Source organism: Lemur catta, chromosome 4 (genome assembly GCF_020740605.2).
Source record: "Lemur catta isolate mLemCat1 chromosome 4, mLemCat1.pri, whole genome shotgun sequence".
NCBI classification, from domain to species: domain Eukaryota; kingdom Metazoa; phylum Chordata; class Mammalia; order Primates; family Lemuridae; genus Lemur; species Lemur catta.
Window position 1 is genome coordinate 62,411,197 of NC_059131.1, and position 19,799 is coordinate 62,430,995.

The following is a 19,799-nucleotide window of genomic DNA, read 5'->3' on the forward strand; positions in this document are numbered from 1 at the left end:
TGAGGGGTGGAGGGTGCTAGTTAGGGTGGGGATGAAGATGAGGTGTGACTGATAAGGAACACAGAAGTTTGTCCATTTTTCCAAGGAGATAGGGCCAGGATGAAATCACCTTTATCCTTACCTTTTCGAAAAAGCAGTACAGAAATGAACATGTCAATAGATTGTTCTGCTGAATATTTATAGTAAATCTCAGGTAACTAAACCCAACTAACTAGAGCCTTAATTACTGTACTTACTTCTAGAAACAGTCAAATTATAGCAAAATAAGCTGATATCAGGTTCTTAGTTTAATAACAACTTTCCAGAAAGGCCCGGAGCCTTTTCCTGATTCAGCCCAATCACTGACACCTCCATCTTTGTCCTCAGATCCTTTGGGAAGATCCTAGGCTTTGTAAATGAGCTTCACTTACTGAAGAAAAACACCGTGTCATTCACCAGCCTGAATTCACTAAGTAAAAGAGAAGTGGGTATTTTAGGATAATGCAGTAAAGGGTAAATGTACTGTATTATTGGTTCTACGCTCAGTCAGCTATAATCTGACAATCCTCAAATAGTCCAGGAAATTAAAACGCTTTTGTTTCTGAGGAGCATTCATAAAAATTGAAAATTCACTAGGATTTGCTTTTAATTTTTTTGTTTCACTTAGCCTGTGCATTTCTGAATCCTCACCACACATCAGCATCATCCGGAAAACTTCAAAAACTCTAAGCCTGGGTCCCACCTCCGGAGATTCTAATTCCGTTGGTCTGGCATGGGGCCTGAGCATCCTTGGTGCTAATATGCAACCAGGGATAAGAACACCAGAGGCACTATTTGTACAAGTCTCCTTTCTCGTTGGCATTCGTTCTTTATTTTTTTACCTTGCTTGTCCTAAGACTGATTTTTACAGGGGCATGCTCTTAGTGGGCAAAGAGCTGATAAAATATAATGTGTCCCAGGGGCCTTTGCATTTAGCAGGGTCTCCAGAAAACATGGAGCCCAAACAATGATGCTAAAATGGTGGCTTTACAGAGCAGCAATACTGCCTTCATTTCCTCATCCTTCTTTCCTTTCTTCTCTCTGATCATCCCTCCCAATAATTTCCAAAGGCAATTCTTAAACTCCTGTCATGTATTTGAATATCTATCTGTGGAGCTGATGTTAGGGGTCATGCCTTTGTAGGGCATAGACCTGTTTATCCCAAACATCAATGATTTTGGTTTGCACATGCAGTCTGTAATGTTTGATTAGCTACCCACAATGAGAGGTTTTAAATCGGGCTTAAGGAATCAGAAGGCCTAGAAGCAAAAATAAAACTCTTGTTGGTTTATTTTGTTATTGCAGAAGTTAATACCTGTTCATTGCAAAACCATTAGAAAATGCAGATAAGTTAGAAAGAACAAACCAGAATCACCTGCAATCCTTCCACATGGCTATATACTTAGAGTTGTCTCTGGCTTTCCTTCTGTCTCTGTTCTCTGTTTCCAAATAACTTTCTATACATAAAATGATTTTTAATGGATCCTCCTCTTGGTACATTTTAAAATAGAGCCTCTGACTACATGTTCTGTAAGGCAGGAACATTTAAGATTTTTAACTAACTTTGTACCTTTGAATTCAAAACTCATAGTTTGATAAAACTTCTTACATTAGAATAACTATGGAATTTATCTAGTGATCAATAAGGATATTGAATCTCAAAGAGATGAAGGAGCTTGATACAGAACTACTCAGTGACAGACCTAAGTATAAAACCCAGGGTCACTCAGTTCTAGGGATCGTGTGTGCTTCAGTAGCCCACGCTGTGTGGGCTAAGTACAAGGGTGTCAGCTTCATCTGGGTCTGGAAGTGGTAAATGTTGTATCTATACATGTTAAGAAAAATGAGAGTTGACTATATTCTTGGCATGATCTAAGAAATAAAGTACTTGTGGTTGAATTTTCTGGATATTTTAGAGAAAAAAATAGATTATTCAAGGTGTGAATCAGGTTATATATCTCATCTTCTGTAAATGCAAAGCTATGATGTTGCAAGCGTACAAAGACATTAGTAATAGAAACAATAGTATTTAACCCAACATGCCACAAACCTTGATTTGCAGAGCATGATTTCTTAAGCTATTAATAGATATTCCATTGAAAACTCTGGATTAAGCCAAATTAAACAAACAAGTTTCATAATTATAGGAATTATTTAGGTCCCTAATAATCTTATAGAGATTATAAATCCCTATATGAGATATACTATGAAAATTTTCTAGTTGTATCAAGAAAATTTTTTTTTGTCTTTTTAAAGGATCATTTATTAACATCTTGAAAAACTAGTGTTGTGATCCATGGTTTAGAAAATGCTGGTTTAATCTAGTTAGGGTTTGTGTGTTGGGGACATATCAAAGGACATCTTTTAAAGGATTAAGATGTGCTGAGAGCCATCAGATTAACCTGTTATAATTTTGCCCAGAGAACAAAAGTAGTCATTTCATCTCAGGGATTCTTCTTATGGTAATTATCCTTGTCTGGAGTTACTCCCATTACCCTCTAACTCCACCCTTTTTCTTTTGTTAGTGTCTTTTCTCAAAGTCCTAACTTTAAAAAAGCAGAATGTGATACCTACTTTTTGTAAAATCAACAGAAGGAACATTTTTCAGATGCTTCCTTGTATCTCCAGTTTCCAGGCTAGACAGTCTTAAAAGATTTTCAGAGGTATCCAAAGTAATCAAAGCCTTCTTCTAAGAGCACTTGTTGGTAGCAGATCTGTATTAGTCTATGGTTTATGGTGATTAAAATTTGATATAGTGCAGACAAATCAATAGAATCACAGGGTTGGATGGTAATTTGCAGCAATGGAACTGAGAAGAACATTTCTATTTCTGTTTTATAGTCTTCTTGTCTATTTGTCTTACCCGAATCTTCATTAATAGCCTCCTGACCATTATAGTGTCAATGTTAAAAAAAAAAAAAGGTATTTTCCCTCTGCCCATTTTGGAAGAAGTGTATATATATCCCCCTTACCTTTCTCTGAAAATATTTAGGACATTGTCCTTTGTGTGGTCTTGTCACCCTCGTGCGCTATTCTATGCCACTGTGAGTAGGTGTGTAAGAGGCCCGTCTTATGAGACTGCCCCCTGGCCTCACACCCACACCCCATAGCAGGTGCCTCCATGTTCTATTCGACGAGACCTAGCTCCATCTCAAGAGACAGAGTTCTGAGAATCACTGCATCAGGACTTCATATGTAGTATATGCTCCAACCCTGTAATTTAGAACTTCTGCTCTCCTGGATTAGGCAATAACTCAAATATGGTTTGAGTAAAATATTATTCTAGGGGATGGAAAAATGTTTGTAGGATCTTATTCATGAATTAAGGAAAATCTGTAAAACCAGATGATTTTACAATACAAATTCAAGAATTATATATTCCTTCATGCTCATGTCAGTTTCCCAGTCCAACATTTATTTTTAATTGAAGAAAAAAAGATTTTCACATACATTAAAATCAATATATATGTGTATATATAGATATCAGATTAGGTTTAACATAAGCATAAAGAGGATGGCAAAAAACTAGAGTTTGGACACAGATAAAATCCAAGGTCCAGAATATGAGTTTAGTTATATATCAAAACATATTCATTATAAGACTAATTGCAATGATATTTAAACTGTATTTGGTACTTATTATGTTCCTGGCACTATACCAAGAACCTAGCAACCATACCGTCAAATATCGTAAATACTATTGTTTTCATTTTATAGATAAGGCAACTGAACCTTAGTTATATTCCTTGCCCTTGGCCATGCAGCTAGTACATAATACAATCAAGACTCACAGCTTGGTCTATTTAATTTCAGAGCCTGCTTACAGCCATTGTGACACACTGTGAACCTCAGTTCATCCATCTATTTTCTTCAATCAACAAATATTCCTTGTGTCTCCTATTTGACTTGCATCATGCTAGGTGCTATAAACATTCACGAGTAAAACAGACATGATCCCTGTTCTTGATGTATTTACAGACATGTAGCTGTATTCCAGTTGGCTTTGTGCCCAATAGCTTAAAACCCAGTGGTCCATAAAATTCCATCTGTTTCTCAAATCGGTCAGGTCTCATGGGGCTGATTGCCAAAATGGGTAAGTTCCTCTGGGCAGCTCTCACCATTCTACCATCTCACGCAATAATGACCCAAAGTATGAGTCACACACCATACCCCTGATTCTGGCAAGCACCCTCATAAATGTGTGGAACTCATGGGGGAGAAGTGGGACTGATGGTACTGCATTGGGGAAAACCAACTCAGGCAAAAAATTCTAGGAAAAAGTCAAGTGTTCAAACCATCATGTTTGATCAGAGAATATTTGAATTGACATTGAAGGATGCTGGAATTAATGAACCTTGGTTACTGTGTATCCTTGGAGTATGATAAGAATCTGTCTTTTAGATCAAGAAAAATTTATTCTGGGGGTAGAGCAAGCTCATCCAATTTCTTGGATAGGTATCAGATGGAATGAGGCAAAAATATCAGAGTTATTCAACCACATCATGATGGAGGGAGTGGGGATGAAAGGCTGGCATGGGTTCTAGGCCAGGTGGAGCTGGAGTTGAAACTGAGACCCTGGGACCTGTTTGAAGGCCAAGGAGGCAGACTGGCCATACCCAATGGGGATTTGTTAAGGGGCTGCTGCCTAACGTTCCTGTGGGCACTTTGGGAGCTAAATTCACAGCAGAAAGCAAGCATGGGAACATCAAATGGATTTGCCGTTCCAATTCTGGTGAAGTTGAATTTCCTACCACACCCCCATCTAGCTTTTCCTTGCTTTGGGTCTGTGCCAGGCTGAGTAGGCTGAGCACAGGTCATTACTGGCCATGGCTGGGTATGGCCAGGGCTGTTAGGGACTGATACTAACTACCCACCTCCACCCCAGCTCTGGGTGGACACAGCAGGGGTGATGTGCTAAGAGCATCAGTCTGAGAGCAGCACGTGTGTTTGCAGTGTGGGCACAGGTCTTCACTATGGAAGCAGTCAGTGGGTGGACTCTATTATGGTGCATTCCAAACAGGCATTCTCTGCTGGCTTCAGCAGTGGCTTCATGATTAGTGATTTTCCCATGTGTGTGCTGTGCTCAGTTAATTCTGTTTCAGTCCACAGAGGCAGTTAAAAAAAAAAAAAAAAAGGGAAAAACAAGACAGAAATGGGAAACCATCATAGAGCTAACAAATTGTTTAAATAGGAAACACCACGGAACGTATCTCTGTTGAGAGGATCACAAGGTCTCACAAAACAAAGTTGTGTAGGAGGAATGTGAGGACAGACAGGGTCATATAACGTAATGTAATTTCAGTCGGAGAGATTTCATCCTTTGACCTGACTGTAAATCAAAAGATACACTTCTGTTCTCCACGCCCAGGTTTTCATTGACAGTAATTTCTACTGAATGTCAAGCTTTTGTGTAACGAATAAATACCCATTCTGTGGGTCCTGTTACCAGCTATCCTAGCTCCTATAGGAACGCTGCTTGACTGAAATAATAATAAATTATTTCACTCATTTAGAAATTAGCTGCACAATTGTCAAAGCTCTGGCTTGTATTAGCATGCTGCTTGAGAAAAATGAAAGGACAAAGAGGGAGAGACAAAAACATATCGAGCCCCGTTGCAATTAGCAAGGGAGCCTGTTTGAGAACAAAGGCGAAGTGACATAGTTTACTGTTATCTGCTCTAATTGTTCTTTATCTTAAAATATTACAATTGATTGGATTTTGAGTGTCTTTATCCATGTCTAAAGAGGAACAAATAAGAAAAAGGGGAGTGCTGAGGGGACTGTTATAGGAAGACGGATTTTGTCTCAGTGCAAGGAAGAGCTTTCCTTTAAAAGGAGAACACGCTGTTCTGGAAGGTCCCAGGAGGCAGGACAATGTGGAATTCACCTCAATGAGCTATGGGGTCAGACTGTCAGGGTGGGACTTAGCATGTCTCAAACAACTCCGCATTTCCACATGTGCAGAATGATGAAAATCATAGCCCAACCTTAAGGTGTTGTTTTGCAGATTAAAAGAGACAATACAGGAAGGGCTCAGTGGCTTATGCCTGTAATCCTGACATTCTGGGAGGCCAAGTCTTGAGGATTTCCTGAGATCAGGAGTTTGAGACTGGCCTGAGCAAGAGCAAGACACCGTCTCTATTAAAAATAGAAAAAATTAGGCAGGAGTGGTGTCACGTGCCTGTAGTCCCAACTACTCGGGAGGCTGAGGCAAGAGGATCACTTGAAGCCAAGAGTTTGAAGTTGCAGTGAGCTATGACGATGCCACTGCACTCTAGCCCTGGCGACAGAGTGAGACCCTGTCTCAAAAAAACAAACAGAAAGGAGACAGTTTGTGCCTGGCACTTGGTGATAATCAGCCATTTAATATTATTCATGAGTCCTTTGTCCTTGAACATGTTCAAATGTTAGATTTTAAAAGCCCTGTTCAACTCAGAGATTGGATTCTTAGGTTCTGCCAGGGAGGTAAGGAGATGGATGAGCAGAATGCACTGAGGCTGACTGAGGGCAAGCACCCTGGGCACCGGGTCTTGCTTATTAGTTCTGCAGAGCAGCGTGAGGCATACTTGGTCTCCCCAGGTTTCCATCTGCAGCCTCTCAGACAGCGTGTTGAGCTGACATATGGCTCAGGGCCAGCGCTGGGCATTTGATCATTGTCAGTCTCCCAGCAGAATCTTTGCCCTGAGCACAGATTGGCAGGCGGGCGGTCAGTGGTTCTCTCTCTGATGATAGGCTGGCCCTGGGAAGGCCCAGAGCCAGAGGTCAGAAGGAAAACAAGGAAGCTGTGAAATCAAATCAGAGGATCAGAGCTCAGCCCCTTCTTTTCACAGTTGAGGAGCCAGAGGCTCAGAAACGAGAGATGATGTGCAGAAGCCGCATCCCTCGTGACAGCAGAATTTGGACCAAAAGACAAATCCCCTTCTACCAGATTGGTGATGGCTCTGTTTCAGCTCACTGGCTGTCAGGCCTGGCTAACGAATGGCAAAATGGTCAGGTGAGGGTGGTGAGGTGGCGGGGTTTATGAAGCAGCCTTCTGGTGCCTAGAAATGAAATCAGAAAAGTACAACGGTGTAGTCCATTTGCCTTTGTCAAAAAGGAACACTCATCACATACGCCTGGAGTGTGGCCACTGGGCCGAGCAGGAGGAAAGACATAAAGAGAAACTATTACTTGGTTAGTAATTGCAAGGTTCCCTGGGTTTGTGTGAGGGTCATGTCTCCATCAGGATGCTTGGGAGGGACTTTGTGGAACCCATGTGAGGGGAAAGGAAAGAAGATTTAGCAAGTTTTTTTTTGTGTGTGTATGTGGGCATGAGTAAAGGAGAGGAATTTGAGACCAACATTAGGATCTCTAGGGGATTTAGTTTCTGTGAAATTGCAAGTTAGTGAAATTTGTGTTTCATGCCTTGGGTCCACCCTGCTTTTTGTACCTTTTAGCTCCTCTTCTATATCTCCCTGGGAAGAAGTACACTTTCACAGATCCTCTGCTCATTAAAGTGAAGAAAACAATATGATAGATTAATTTGCACTAAGATAGTGGTGACTGATGTGTGCTGTCCATGGGATCTTTGAGTTTTAAAAGGAGACTGGAGAAGGCCAGCGCTTGAGCAGGGAATCTCTATAATAGCAGAATTGTCAGACGAAGGGAGCAGGAATTGTGTGGCCAGACGCACACTACGTGGCAGATGTTGTTCTAAGTGCACTGATGCATTTAATCACTGAAATAAGCCTGTGGTTCCCTGAGGCACAGGGTGGCCATGTGACGTGAGGAAAGTCACATGGCTGGGAAGAGTGGAACTGGACTCAGTCACTCCGGCTCAGAACTGAACTGCCCCTTTAGTATGCAATACTTACGAATTGAGCAGTCACTTTCTTTCCTTATTTGAAACATGACTTTCCAAAGGGCCATGAGGATTTTGAGTTGAAGAGATGGTTCCTAACGTCTGGCAGTCAGATGTGGTACTGAACGCATCTCCTTGAGTTTCTAGTCTCTACACGAGGCCAGAAGTGAGACACCTGAGCCAGTGGAGACATGGAACACCTGGGCTGTAGATTGACGCTCCTACGTGGAATAAGAAGCTATTGTTTTTCCTGGAAGCCTCTTGTTTCAGTGTGGCCACTTCACTGTCCCCTGCACTTTAAATGGCCCGGTATTGCTGTGGCTTCTGTGTGCTTGCAGTAGTCCTGTTGCCATCCCAGGAACCTCCAGCAACGTTCCGACTCGTGCGACCTCAGTACCCGTGGGTGGACTGGGGGTGCCATTGGACACAGAGGGAGCAGGCTGGGACAGTGAGACCCCGGAGGCAGGCCACTTGGCGTGATGTTCAACTGGCATGTAGATCGTGTGATTCCTAAAAGCTGATTAAGTCACCACCGTAAAATTGTCTGGGTTTCTCAGTGTTTTCAAGCAATGAAATGCAGCGTTTAAGAGCTCAGGGTGTAGATTAGGTTGGATCCACTTTTGAAAATCTAGCCAGTGAATTCTAGCTGAATAACCTTGGATAGGTACTGTAAACACTTTGAGCCTCAGTTTCCTCAGCTATAGAATGGGAAAGATAACAGATATCTTATTGAGTACCTGGGGGAAATTCATGAGAAAATGTGTGTGCACTCTGGGAAGATTGGGGGAAGGGGAAGATGAAGAGAAGTTGGTGAATGGGTACAAAAATACAGTTATATAGAGGAATAAATTCTAGAGTTTGATTGCCCAATAGATTGACTATAGTTGACAATACTTTATTGTATATTTCAAAATGTCTAGAAGAGAAGATTTGGAATGTTCTCAACACAAAGATAAATGTTTGAGGTGATGGATATCCTAATTACCCTGATTTGATTATTACATGTCATATGCATGTATCAAAATATCACATGTACAATTATTATATATCAATAAAAAAGAAAGAAAAGGTGTATGTAAAGCTTTTTTAGTACAATGCTGGCATGTAAGTATACCATACATTGTATTTGTTATTAATTATTACTGATATAAGAAAAAATGCAAACTCCTTACTTGGCTTTATACAACCCCTGTATTTACTCCTAGAATTTCCTTTCCAAACTCATTTCTGTGTCTCTTTGAAGGCCCAATATAATAGATTTAGAATAAAAACTGATTGATGGATAGATTCACATTTCTCTTTTGAGATGAAACCTTCGTGTAATGATGCTCTAAATTTTATTTTATTTTTTTTAGAGAATTTAACACTCCTCCTCTTTGTCTCCCTTGGTGGTCTTTCTGCTCTCCAAGATTTTGTTTTGTTTCTTTTGTTTAAAAGTCAGGCACCCTTCAAACTCCCTTGTGTCCTGCTAAGGAGATCTAAAGAGATGATCTGCTTTTGAAAATGTGAAAAATGACTTCCTTAAAATTTTAGTTCATGGAAGATACTATCCTCTAGTGCCTTCCCTCACCCTTGCTACTTCCTTCTACCATTAAAGTTAGGGGGCAGATGAGGTGGGTAAAAAGGAATATCTATCTTTCAATCCTTGTGTAAATGCCAAGGGACTTACTAACAGCAGCTACAGAAATCAGTTGTACATTTTCTCTAACTTCATTCTAAGTCTTTGAAGAAATAAATTAGCCTCCAATATTTTTTTTGGAAATAGAGTAATTCTATTTAGGCCAGTTGATAAGTTACCTCGGGTAGAACTGAGGGACTATCTGAAAAAAGTTGGATGTTTCAATTATTCATACAGTGATGTATTTTGTAGTTAATATGATTCAGTGTCTATTAATCAGATGTGGACTACTAGAGCCTAATTTATTCGTAGTTAAAGGAGTCAGGTAATGTTGAAGCAGTAGACTGTGCTTCTATATGTCAAATAATAGAGCCAATTTCCAGATCCTTGACCAGTAAAAAAATAAATTTATGCAAAAAACCCCCAACAAATTAAGATTCCTCAAAACATATAGACTATTGATATAACTTCAAAATACATATTTATATCTGTGTATGGCTGGTTGGAATTGCCTAGATAGTGAGTTCAGTTTTCCAATTCATTTTGCAAAAGTCTTTCTCTTTAACCTTGAAAAATTCCTTCCACTGTTATTTGTGAAAAATCATTTCTTTAGCAGACTGCTTTTTGAAAATCACTGACCCTTCTGTTTGGAAAGGACCTTGAAGTTCAGCTTGTTCAACCACACACCGGAAGCTCTACCCTTCCCTCTAGCAACTTAGATAACAGCTAGTTCGGTAGTTCTGTATCCTGGGTTTACATTATAAGCTTCGGGAAACTTAAAAAATTACAAATGTCCAGCGTCCTCCCCCTACCTCCCAACGAATTTGATGTACTGTCATGAGCCACATAAGGACGTTTCATTCAAGGATGGACTGCATATAACAGTGGTTCCATAAATTTGTAATAGAGCTGCCCTATGCAGGTGTACCATTTTTTATCTTTTATGCTAACTATACTTTTACTGTACCTTTCCTATGTTTGAATATGTTTGATACACAAATACCGTTGTGCTACAATTGTCTACGGTATTCAGTAGAGTAAGATGCTATACAGGTTTGTAGCCTGGAGCAATGGGCTATACCTACAGCCTAGGTGTGCAGTTGTTTACACTGTCTAGGTTTGTGTAAATATCTTGTTTGCACAATGATGAAATTGCCTAAGGGCACCTTTCTCAGAGGGTATCCCCTTCAAGTCAATAAGCAATACAGGGCTGTAATTAGTCTAGGTGGAGTTTGGCATTAGCTTTAGAAAAAGCTCCCCAGGTGCTTTTAATGTGCCTCCAGGATGCGAACCACTGCAGAAGTTGACCTGCTATGTCAGGCGCTGATGCAAGAGGCTAGAAGGCCAGAAGGACCACAGTCCTCTTTGACATTGAAGTTAACAGATATGCATGAGATATTCAAATCTGAGGGATTAAAGGAGCCATGTACATTTTGAATTCAGTAAGAAAAGGGCAGTTTGCATATCTTGCTTATCTTAAGGGGATCTCACAGAGAACATGGGCCCAGGCAGGAGCCAGGGAAAAAAATACCTTGCAAAAAATTGAAGAGTTAAAGAAGTTTGTTGAAAGCGGCAGCCACCCCTCATTGCCTTGCCTGGAGCTCCAGTTCCTAACCTGGAGCATACCAGTCTGTCTCTGGGCACCCCACAAGATCCACTTGATCTTGCTTCCTTTTCCTCCTGCTTTTCTGTGCTTCTGACAATTGCCTCCTTTTACTACAAACAGAATCTGTCTTGGGGATGATATGCTGACTTCCCTTGGCCACCTTGTTTTTTTTTCCCATAAAGAAGACCACCTAGTCCCTCTGCAAGGGTACTCAAGTCTTTGTAGGCTGGGTGAAGTGTAGAGGGGCCAATGTGTGTGAGCTTGCTGGGCAGACAGAGACTTGGGACACTCTCACAGTGCCACAATGCCCTGGTAGGTTGGATAAACTCATGGGGTGCACCAAGGCTCAAACGTATTTCTTTTACCCAGAGTTTATTCAGGAAATCCCCAAACTTCTCAGATATTTAAGAAAATGTCAAGGCTCTGAAAATAAGTTATCCCTGAAACTTAAACTGGTTACGACTCTATGCATAAGTCGCATATGACTCCATTAAGGAGGATAGTTTACTTCATTTTGTCACCAAAAGTTTGGTACTTGTCCCTGGGGCTTCATCAGAAGAATGAGGACAAGTGGTTTGAGGAGTTGCCTGCAAATGAGGAGGATGGAGACTCGCATCTTAAAGTGCCATCCTCCTGTCTATTAGCAGGAATACAGAGCGTTTAAAGGGAGGGTTTTCAGCTCCAGGGTATTGTTGTTTAACTACAGTTGATGGTTCTGATCCACCCCTATCTCTGGGTGAAGACAGTCTTGTGACTTCTGCCTGGACAGTTCCATTGAGCCAAACACAAAGAACACTCCCCTGCCCTTCCAACCACTAGTCTCGGGCAGGGATGCAGATTTTAATTCCCAAAAAGAGTAGGGGAGGTTTTAAAGAAATAGCTTGTAAAACATTGTACCCCTTTTCAGGCCATCCCCTCTGTTACATTTATATTTTGTTCATAGAAGAAAAAAATGGCTTTGTACACTGGTCCTCCTGGCAAACTGCTGTCAATTTGTAGCCTTCCTTTGCTTGAAAAATGTAGAAACTGACATATGTTGTCTCTAATCTTGAGTGACAGTCATTTAGCCAGCAGACATTTGCATGGTCTTTGGAGAATTATAACACATATTAAGTATGCCTATATCCTGTTCATTTCTTATGCACATACTTTAGTGCTTTTTAGATCTTAACACAAGGTGTCCTGGAGAAAAAGAAACTGTAACACTCACAAAAGAATAAAGGATTCAAAAAGAATGTGACTTTAGCCTTAAGTAAAAACTAGAGTATGAGGGAAGCAGTTAGCAAACTTATCCCTCTATATACTGTAGAGGTAAGTGAAAATTTCCCCTTTCCCCAAAAGCTCACTGAAAGATCAACTCACAAATTAAGTCAGATTAATAAGAGAGAGGTTTATTTACTATGCGCCTGGGGAGAATCATAGCATGATTACCCAATATCCCAATGAAATTCAGATATTTTTATACCTGTTCTTTTGTAGGGCAGAAGATGAGGAGTACGGGTAATTCTGTTTAGGGGCGATAAACTAAACAGTTACCAGGGAGGATGAATAGATACTTGGGAGAAGGAATGGATGAGGGGAAACAGATTGACTTATAAATTAACCTGAGAGACAGGTATTATGTTTAAAATGATTTGAGCCAGGTCTGGTTGCATTCTTGATCTTCTTTCCTGCAATATGTTGAGATAACAGGGAGAAGCAGGGAAGTCCATTGTTCTTTTTTATGGGTCAGACCAGTTTATGCAGATAGAGGGCAAGCTTCTTCCAAGGGCCTGTTAATCTCTAAGAGCCTTTAATTCAAAATATTCTTCATACCAGGGAGTCATATTGTGGGCTGAAATTTCCTCAGCTCCTTCATTCCCCTTGTCTAGAACTTCGCTAGAATTTTCACACATTAAAAGCTGAGTCAGTGGCTGTGGAGAGAGAGATCTAGTTAGTAGTCAAGTAACAAGAGATCTGAAAAGGGAGACAAGAACACAGATTAGAATGAGAATAAATAAGTAGAAAAGACCAGATCTAAGCACGTTTCCCCATACCCCCTCAAACCAGTCTTCCATTCTTGGGAATAGGTCTTTATTAATCTGATGGAGAATATTTATCTTGTCTTTTGAGAGCTATAGATCACAGTCTCCACTTGCCCTGTGTAGTTTTTACGTAGAGCATTTTTGCTAACAATCATGCAAGTTTCTTGTAGCCGTTTTCAAATACAACAGAGCCTAGGCTGTTGACTTCTAGCTGAAGTGCCGCTCCCAGTGCTTGCACAGTGATAGAACTCTTGTTTTATTGCCATGGAGAGATTCAAAACTGCCTTTTCAATCTCATCAGTTCCAAATGCCAGGAAAAGAGTCCTTAGCACCAAAAAGAACTTAGAATTGTGATACACAAGTGGGTTTTTTATAATATTGCATTTAGCACGTTTGCCTGGTACCAATCTATGAATGAAAGAGCCCAAGTTTGTAATTTGGCTGGCATTTAAAGTAGAGTGCTTGGTAGCAAAGGATGTCAAGGCCATCGTGTCCTGACCATCTAGATGGGAACCCCTTATATGGTTTATCACCACACAGAATAAAAAGATGAGTGTCTTTTACAAATGGGGTCAGGATGGAACCTGTGACCTCTCAGTCTGGAGTTTGCTGTGCATTTTCTTCCACATCTCCAGTGTCCATGTGTCCCTGCCAGTCTATGGGAACAGAACAGGCTGTGAAATATTTGCTATAAAATGCCTTTGGTCTGGTTCAGGCATTTATAGAGCTCAGTTTTGTCACTTAACCAAGTCAGTCCAGACTTTTGATCTGTCCATATATACTCTTTAGTGTCTGACAACTTCACAAGTAGAGCAAGTGAAGTACCCCAAGTTGCACAGACATGGCTTGTGACTCATTCATAACATCTTGTGATTTGACAAGCGTTGACATCATGAGGGTTAGTGTCAGCAGCATCTAAGAGTGCAAGAACGCCATCTGTGGAATCAAACCATAGGGTTTGCTCACAGTATTGCCCTAGTATGTCACCCAGAAAAGATCCAACATCATCCTTGTTTTCCATGCAGAGGGAAAAATTTCTTTCCAGTGACTTTCTTACTGAAAATTTTTTACTTGTCCCCAAGGCTGAACAAAGAATGAGGACAAGTATTTTGAGGAAAAGGAAAAAGAAGTTTATTAATTTGCTGGCAAATGAGGAAGATGGCAGACTCTTGTCTTAAGGAATCATGGTCCTCCCTTTAAGCAGAAATACAGAGCTTTTAAAGGGGGTTTTCAGCTTTGGGCTATTGCTGTTTAAATATAGTATCTCCAGTGAAGATGATCTCATGACCTCTGTCTGGACAATTCTGTTACATCATCTCCTGTAGTTTAAGGAACAAAGAACGTTTTTCTGCCCCTTTGATTACTGGTCTCAGGCAGGAATGCAGGTTTTAATTCCTCAAAAAGGGTGAAGAGTTTTAAAGAGACAACTCCTAAAACATTTTGCCCTTTTTCAGACCCTTACTTTTGTTACCACTTTACCTGAGCAAAAGACAGCTTTTGAGCCTCCAAAGAGGTTTTTCTGTGTCCAGTTGACTTCCCAACAGGAGAAGCAGTATGATGTTTTTTTCTCTGGTTGTAGATGCCACAGATTGTCGTACATCCATCTTCCGGACTGGTTCTACCAGGTACTCACATTGGCAGAAACAAAAATGAATTCAGGTTCCTGTGTATGATCTACGTGTTGGCATAACCAGCTATTAGATTGATTAGTTTTTGTGGCCAGGGTTTGAAAGACTGGTGTACAGGGATGCAGGGTCTGTACCTGACCTGCTGGAAAAAAACAGTAAAGGTTAGTAAAAGCAAGGCGTAATTTGAAAGAAGAGTCATAGTGGACAATAAAAAGGAAAATGGGATAAGATGAGGCAATGTCCACTCAGCTTCCAATGTGCAGTCCTTGGAGGGGGAGGTTTAAAAGAAGAAGGGTTTTAAAAGGACCGTTTTGGGGAGGAGGAGGTGAAAAGAAAAATAGAAGGAGTTTTTAGATAAAAAATGTGGTTTCTTGATCCATGATCTTGGGAAAAAGCTGTCTACTTCATGAAGACATCTGCTTCAGAGGCCTGGGAACTGGCACTGGGAATCCTTACTTTAAGGTCACCTGCAGGGGTTGTTCTCCAATTGTCTTGGTGTAGGTGGGCATGTCCCACATGAACCCAGGATTTCTCTTTCATTTTTATGGCAATTAGATTGATTAGTTTTTGTGGCCAGGGTTTGAAAGACTGGTGTATAGGGATGCAGGGTCTGTACCTGACCTGCTGGAAAAAAACAGTAAAAGTTAGTTAGAACAAGGCATAATTTGAAAGAAGAGTCATAGTGGACAATAAAAGGGAGAATGGGATAAGATGAGGCAGTGTAGGTAGTTAACAGTACTTTATAAGGGTCTTCCCAGTGAGATGACAGTGCATATCTTCTTCTAAAAACTTTGATGTACACACGCTCTCTTAGTCAGACAGGATGACAAGGCCTGTCAATTAGCAGAGGCCATAATCCTTTCATCTGCCAATGATATGCTCCAAGCATATTAGTTAATGCCTGTATGTAGCTAGTCATGGTATTGAATTGTTCACTTAAATCCCCACAGTGTTCAGTCAGTACAGGGATAGAAGGTATATAGGTGCCAGTAGGCATGAACAGACAGAACACCATTTTAAAAAGGGATTAAGCCATGTCTCGTAATTAGAACATTCTGGATTTTTTTAAGGGCCCAAGGTAATGCTTCCGGCCACTTAAGTCCAGTGTCTTGACATACTTTTCTCAAAGTCCTTTTTAGTTCTAGACTTCTATGTTCCACTTGCCTTGAGGATTGGGGATGATATGGGCTATGAAATTTTAATGAGTAAAATGAGTCCCTTGCTCTAACCCTATCCATAAAGGAATACCAAAATGAGCAATAACCTCAGTTACTATTTTCTTTACCACTGTTGTAGCATCAGCACACCTAGTTGGATAGCAGTCAGTCTATCCAGAAAAACCTAAAACTGGAGGTAAATTTATAAAGTCAATTTGGAGTGCTATGAGGGGCAATGTGGGTCTTTGGGGGTTTCCTGGAGAGTATTGGTTTCCTCCAGAGATTTGGTGAGATTTACAAATAGTGCACTGGGAAATAATTTGGTCAGAGATATTGTAGATCTCAGGGTAGTACCAACTATATATTTTTTTCTTAATTACCCCCCATTTGCACATATGTCCCTTGTGATGGGAGATACGTGCAAGTCAAAAAGTTAAAAGAAAAGGGGCCACAGGGAGTCCGGCCCAATATACAATCTATCTGATGTTATAGGTCCATTGGCAATAGAATTGCCAGCAGAAATTAAGAAACAAGATTTCCAAATTGTTCCAAGTACACGGCAGACTCCAAAGGCATATTTGGAGTCTGTGCAAATAGTGGCAGCTTTTCCTTTTGCCAATGTGCAAACTCTAGCAAGGGCTATGACAAACTTGACTCAAGGCATTTTGGGGTAAGCTTTTGAATGCTCTATTTTATGTTCTACATAAGTTATAGATGTCTGCACCCACTAGAGTCTAGACCTAGAGGCTTTATGGCCTCAATTCAGCTAGAATCTTTAAAAGAATGGGAGTCAAAGAGAGCATCCTGTTTACAGAGCAAAAGATTATTAGTGTAATGAACAAGTACTGAACAAGAGTCTAAATCAGCTTTGAGAATGTACAGACATTGTGAATCAGGGTGTAAGAGAATAGAAAAGAAAGTTGAGCAGAGGTCAATCACTGTATTCTTAAAGTCATATGAAACTAAAACCATTTGAGTTAGTTTCTATCTTCTTGATAAAATATTTGATTTAAGTGCTTTTAAACTAATTAATTAGATCTCTTTTATATAATTTGGTAGTAAAATATAACATACAAATGACACATATGGACACATAGACATATAGACAGAAGCAGTGCTAATAGCTCTTAGGAAGAATTTTTATTTGCTGGCTCTTAAATATTACTATTTTTTTTATTCAGACTACCAATCTTTAAATTATCTATTTTATTGTTTTGAGTAATTACTGGCTAGGCAACAATTTTGCCTTTAGTAAGATGTTGTCATTTCTGTAGGCGTTTGCCACTTCCAGGGCCTAACACTTACACATGTATAGGTCGGCATAGCCAGAAAGTTGAGTACTCAGCTCTTCGGAAATTAAGTATCCTATTTTTACCTTAAATCTTGGCATTGGCTCTCAGATCTTCATGATCAATTTGGGCAATGATTTTTCCTTACCCATGCACACAAGAAAAAGGAACAAAGAGATAGAACACAGAGATCTCTGCAAATTCCTGAAAGCTGGAGTTCACACCCCCTGTAGTATTGCTGTTAGTTTCTGACTCAGACATTGGAGGCCTCTACCTAGATCTAAGTTTATTAATTATTAGATAAAATCTGATCCCAGACCTAGTTTAGTTTCTGTCGTGACTTCTGAACCCAGTTAAGATAAAAATTTTGCTCAAACAAACTCAGAAGGCTCAAAACCCAAATCTGTGAAGCTTTGCAATCTGAGAGAGAACTTACCCACAAGCCCTAGTTGCAGTGGAGAGAGCAAAGGACGGCAGGTCCCGCGGGTACCTCACTGGGACTCTCGGTGCTCCCAGGGGTCTCTAGGAGCTCTATCTGGGAACCCACTTTTGACAAAAATTAAATTTAACATAGTTTTATTGGGCAAAGAGCAATTCACAAACTGGGCAGCTGGACTAGAACAGGTTCAGAGACACTCTAATGCTGTAGCCTGATTGGTGGTTGAAGAAGATTCATGGACAGAAAAGAGAAAGTGACATACAGAAAATAGATACTAAATATGTCTATATGCTGTTCATTTCTTATGCTTATACCTCAGTGCCTTTTAGATCTTAACACAAGGTGTCCTAAAGAAAAAGACACTCTAATGCTCACAAAAGAATAGGGGGTTCAAAAAGAATGTGACTTTAGCCTTAAGTAAAAGTCAGAGTATGAGAGAAGCAGTTAGTAAACTTATCCTTCTATATACTATCAACAAGGTATATTTCTCTCTCTCTCTCTCTCTCTCTCTCTCTCTCTCCTTTTCCATCAACCCTCACCCAAGCTGTCATCAGTTGTGTTCGTTTTTAGAGCCTTGCAAATATTTTACCACATCTTTCATTCTACACACACACACACACACACACACACACACATACATGCACACTCAATCTAATTTGACTATTTAATATAGCTATTATTTATTGCTTTTCTTACTTAACATATCTTGAACATTCCTGTTCTAGGTCAGTAGAGGATGTAGGGGTGAGAGGAAACTTGCCTTTCTCCTGAAAGTTTGCTGAGAGACCAACTCACAATTAAGGCAGATTAATAAGAGAAAGGTTTATTTACCAATACCATGTGCATGGGGAGAATCACAGAGTGATTACTCAATATCCTATTGAAGTTCAGATATTTTTATATCTGTCTTTTTGGACAGGAGGGGAAATGTGGAGTATAGGTAATTCTGTTTAGGGGTGACACATGGTACTAGGGAGGACAAATGGATGGGGGAAATGGATTGTCTTATAAATTAACCTGAGAGAAAGGTTGTATGTTTAAAATAATTTAGGCCAGGTCTGGTTACATTCTTGATCTTCTTTCCTGCAAATATATTGAGATAACAGAGAGAAGAAGAGAAGTCAATTGCTCTTTTTGATCTTTTGATTGGTCAGTCCAGCTTATGCAGATAAAGGGAAAGCCCCTTCCAATGCTTTTTGATCTCAAAGGGCCTTTAATTCAAAATATCCTTTATACCAAGAAGTCATATTTTGAGGTGAAACTTCTGAACTCCTTCAAGGACAACCCTCTAACTCAGTGGTTTTTAAACTTTACTGTACATCAGAATCAACTGGAAGCATTGTTAAACTGTAAACTGTTGGACCTCATCCCCCAAAATTTCTGATTCACTATATCTGGGGTGGGGCCTAAGAATTTTTATCAGTATCACATTTCTAACATGTTCCCAAGCAGTGTTGACACTGCCGTTCCAGGGACTCACTTTGAGAAAGACTTGTCTAACTCATTCTTTTTGATAGTGACGTAATCTTTAATGGTAGAGTTATGGCATGAAGTTTTCAGTCATTGCTCTGTTGATACTGACAAAAATTCTTCCTTCACCTGACCAATCTTTAGTCAGGTCCTGAACCTTCTCTGAGTCTCACCCATGCATTTCCTCGTGAAATCCAGTTTTGACAAAGAACTCTGCTAAGTCAACTTAACAAGAACCCCTGACCTGCAATATCTGATCACTCTCAATATCTAATGAGGTTCCTCATCCTCCACCATCCCCTAGGTGATGTCTGATCACCCTGACCTTTCCTCTCTGCAAGAATCCTGTTAGATTGGAGTTCCCCCTGGCCCTCTTGTTACCTCTTAGTACTTTTTTATCCACTGAGACTCCTCTCCCTTCGCTATAAATTCCCACTGCACATGCTGCATTGGAGTTGAGCTCTGTTTCTCTTCCCAACTGCAAAATCCCATCACCATGGGTCCTATACCTGTTGTGATGGTCCTGAATAAAGTCTGCCTCTACTATGCTTTAGCAAATATCACTGAATGCATTTTTTCTTTAACAATACACATGCAATTATTTTTGCTGCTACATTCAGTGGTGCAATAAACGTCATTATATCATTATCTTCATGTACTAGTGCTTTTAGTTTGGTAGGATCCAGAACTTAAAAAAAAAAAAAAGATGT

General features: G+C 40.1%; 1 protein-coding gene across 7 annotated transcripts in view; it reads left to right on the top strand.

The window, feature by feature from the left end:
- CTNNA2 (catenin alpha 2) overlaps positions 1-19,799 on the top strand; it is a 1,050,678-nt gene that overhangs the window by 845,450 nt on the left and 185,429 nt on the right. The window lies entirely within an intron of this gene.